Source organism: Notolepis coatsorum (assembly GCF_963971535.1).
Source record: "Notolepis coatsorum genome assembly, chromosome: 2".
NCBI classification, from domain to species: domain Eukaryota; kingdom Metazoa; phylum Chordata; class Actinopteri; order Aulopiformes; family Paralepididae; genus Notolepis; species Notolepis coatsorum.
Window position 1 is genome coordinate 52,101,497 of NC_140166.1, and position 4,383 is coordinate 52,105,879.

Sequence of the window (4,383 nt, forward strand, 5' to 3'; positions counted from 1 at the left end):
CAGTCCCGAAGTGAGTGGTGCAACCCCATTGTTCTTCCGAAAAAAGATGCATCGATCAGGTTCTGTATTGACTTTCGTTATTTAAATTCAGTGTCAATTTTATTCCTACCCAACACCCCGTATCGATGACCTGATTGACCGTCTGGGTCAAGCCAAATATTTTACCACCATTGATCTATGTAAAGGATATTGGCAGGTTCCCCTTTCCCACAAGTCACGTGAGCTCACTGCATTCCGGACACTGTGGGGCCTGTTCCACTTTACAGTGATGCCCTTTGGATTGCATGGCGCGCCGGCCACCTTCCAGCGGCTCATGGATGGGGTCATCAGTGGATTGTCAGAGTTTGCCTCAGCCTATCTGGATGACATTGTTGTTTATAGCACCACCTGGACAGATCACCTGGGACACCTGAAGAGTCTTTCAGTGTCTCAAGGAGGCTGGCCTCACCATCAACCCCTCCAAATGTGCATTCGCCAGAGTCGAGACTGACTGGGATATGTCATCGGGAACTGAGTCTGCCGGCCTCAGGTCCACAAGGTCCAAGCCATTCAGCAGTGTCCCCTGCCACAAACCAGGAAGCAGTTGGTCGTTTTTGGGCATGTCAGGTTGGTACCATAGATTTGTGCCCAACTACTCTGCCAGGGCTGCCCTCCTCACTGACATGCTCAGTCAGAACTGTCCCAACCCGTTAAGGTGGACAGAAGAGGCTGTTTTGGCCTTTAAAGACCTTCAGCAAGTATAGGGTTATAGGGGCCGTTTTTCTGCAGGGCCCACCTGATGACAGACACCCGTGGTTTTCATCAGCAGGAAGCTGTTTCCCAGAGAGACAAGGTACTCCACCATCGAGAAGGAGTGTCTGGCAGTCAAATGGGCCATTTCCTCTCTGAAGTACTATCTTCTGGGACGTGAGTTCATTCTGGAGACGAACCACAAGGCGCTGACATGGATGGAGAGGATGTGAGATTCCAACGGCCGGATCACTCGCTGGTATCTCGACCTGCAGCCCTACAGATTCCGCGTCCTCCACATCCTGGGCAAGGACAATGTGACTGCTGACTACCTGTCCCGCTGTGCCAGCGAGCTTCCAGAGGAGGGGGAGTATGTGACGGACACGTCTGTGCACCGCACCCGCACATGTTAACTTGTTCCCTCACCGTATTGTTTGTTTAGTTAGTTAATGTTTGTACACGTTTACATTCATGATGCACATACACAATTTCTATTTCACATAATGACACACGACACATAGACTTGCGTACTGATATCATATCCATTCTTTATTATTTGACTTACATGGTTTACTTTAAGTGCATGCATGTCGTTCATTGTTTGTTTCTCCAACTCTGCAGCCAGCCGTCCGCTCTGAGCAAACAGAGCAGCTGCGACTGGTCCACTCTAAATAGCCGGATGGGGGTGGTGGACCGAACCATGTTGCGGGAGATGTCAGGGGGGGTTTATTGTATTGTAATTTAGCTTCCATATGTATTTCCTTATTAATTAAGATGATTGGTTGTTCAGTTTGGTAGCGGTGTTGTGTGTTTGTTTATTAGATTAATCAGAATTGTAAGATATTATTTAGTAAAATATTAATGATCAATTAGCCCACTTAAGTTAATGTATCTGGCCAGGGCCTATATATAGTTTTGAGTTCTCATTTGTCTTGGTCTTCTGTTCTGTTCAGGTCTGTTTTTGTCCTGCTGTATTATTTGGACCATTTATGTTATATTTAGTAAATTATGTATTTGCATGGGTAAATAAAACCCTTATTCTTTGGCTGTTTTTGAAATGGGTAAAATAAAACCCATATATCTTTTGCCAAAACCACTGTGTCCTCCTTGCGTGAATATTTTAGGCAACCAACTTGTGTTTAGCGTTTCTCTGATTGGCCAATACGCCCATGTGACCACGGCAGCGCGAGAGAGCGGCAGCGCGGAAATAGGCTGTCTATTGCCTCGCGCTGCAGCGCGGAAATAGGCTGTCTATTGCCATTCTCTAAGTCAAACTCTAACATTAACCAGCTCCTTAACAGCGCCTAAACTTAACCCTTCTAACCTTAAGCAACTCCGAAACAATGCCTAACCTTAACCAACTCCGAAACAATGCCTAAACTTAACCGGTGAAATGAATGCACGTTAAAAAATATTGCCATTCTCTAAGTCAAACTCTAACCTTAACCAGCTCCTTAACAGCGCCTAAACTTAACCCTTCTAACCTTAAGCAACTCCGAAACAATGCCTAACCTTAACCAACTGCGAAACAATGCTTAAAGTTATGCCTAAACTTAACGGCGAAAGAATGCGAATGCACGTTAAAAAAAAATAAAAATAAAATTGAAGGGAATCGAACTAGCCAGCAACGAGCCGTAGGATCCACAGCCATGCAGCGTTGCCAATTGAGCTATTTCTGGATACTGAATAAGGCGCGGTTACTGGCATATAATGCTGCCGCGACAGAGCTCCGCTCTGCTGCTGCCGCGTCGCCGCAGGGGCGTGGCTAGACGCAAGTTGGGCGTGGTTAGACACAAGTTGGTTGCCTTTAATATTTAGGCGTCCTGCGTGTCTGGCTGCTTGGTCCCTTACAGATACCCAGTTTTAGCCACCTGGCTCTTTTACAACTCTAGCCAGTGAGGGAGAAGTGGCAGGGCCAACCTATGGAACTTAAACTCCTATGGCGACACTATTTGTGTATTTAGATGCTGTATCTACAAACTATGGCATCGGAGGTTCAAGTTTGATAAGCAAGACAACTAAATCTTGTATAGATGGCATGAGGAAATGGGTGGATCGGATTCATTTACAACAACTATCAGGTTTTCCTATTGGAGATGTAATAGATTTGAGTCGAGTTGCCTGATCTTTCTCAACGTTATATAGATCATTGAACTTGGTAAATATTGAAACTTGTTTTTATTCAGATCTTACCTCAAACATTATTTTCTCATTGCAAATGTATATTCCCTATTTTCAACTGAGATATTGAACTTGTTTGTAATGAAAAGTGATATTAATGTTTTGAAATTCAAAAGGTATTTCCCTTTCTGCAGTGGAGTATCATTGTAAGGGTACAGTTATTCAGTGGGGAAACAGATAGTCGCAACCTTAAGTGCATCATTAAACAGCATTTATAAACATATTGCTCCAGGAAAAAAACTTGGATCCTGGGAATAACAAAGTTTAACTCAAAAGGTTGAAACGAGTAAATCAGCTTTGAGGGTTTGAACAAAGTGGTTTGCACACAATGTGACGGTTACTGGCAAGGTGGTTGAAGGTTTTCTCATGTGTAGATGGTCTGCGAGATGTCGAGAGGCGGAATGATGACGACGAATGAAAGTTGTGGGATGTCTGTTTCAATAGTTCGGTGGTTTTATGTAAGATTGCTTGTGCTTTTTCCTAACACTTGATTTTGTTACTGTAAAATATTTTCCTGTTGTATATGTGGCATCGAGGCATTTCATAATTCTCTTTATATTTTTGTACATTTCATGTCGGTCATTCTTTGTTCTGATCAAGAGAAAATAATTAAAAAAGACAAGTGGAGGCGAGGACCCAGTCAAGTTTATTTATGTTTAGAAAATTAATATGAAATAATGTCTGTAGTTTCTTTTATATATATATATTTTGTAATCGTGTTTATTTTAATGCACAATTAGGGGCCGGTGTGTAGAAGCCAAAACTGACATTAGAGGTTGTATTGCCATATGTTATATTTTTATGTATTTGTTTGGATTTATGTATTTATGTTGAGTTCTGCCTGTATACATTGTGCCTGCCAGCCTGCCAAATTGGGTTTGTGGCATCAGTTCCCGTTGCTCACCAGTAGGTGACATACTTAGCTACTTAACAGTTTTTGACCGTCACGTCGACACGGCACGTTGTTTGGTTATCGTTTTGTTTGTAGTGTATAGTGTTTGTTTGTTCTTTTGAAGGTATTAGCGTTTACTCATATCACATGCAAATTGTGCATTCGGTAATTATGAGGTAAATAAACCCAGTTGGGGTGTTTGTTATTGGAACGGACCTTGTGGACATTCATCCTTTCACCAGACAAGTACCCAGCACGAGCAACAGACGCGTCAACTATATGTTTTAGCCGGTATCAGCCTCCTCAAGGGCTTTATAGATTTATTGTTTTTGTTTAGTCAAGTTAGGCCCTTATAAGGTCAAACTTGTGGTTAAGCCGAGCCCAGGCCTCAGCAATAGCTGTGGTGTTGCTCAACATGCACACAGCCCTCTGGACCTTGGCCAGGTCTCCACCAGGGACCACAGTGGGGGGCTGGTAGTTGATGCCCACCCTGAAACCAGCAGGGCACCGGTCAACAAACTGGATGGAGTGTTTGGTTTGAATGGTGGCAATGGCAGCGTTGACGTCTTTTGGGCACCACA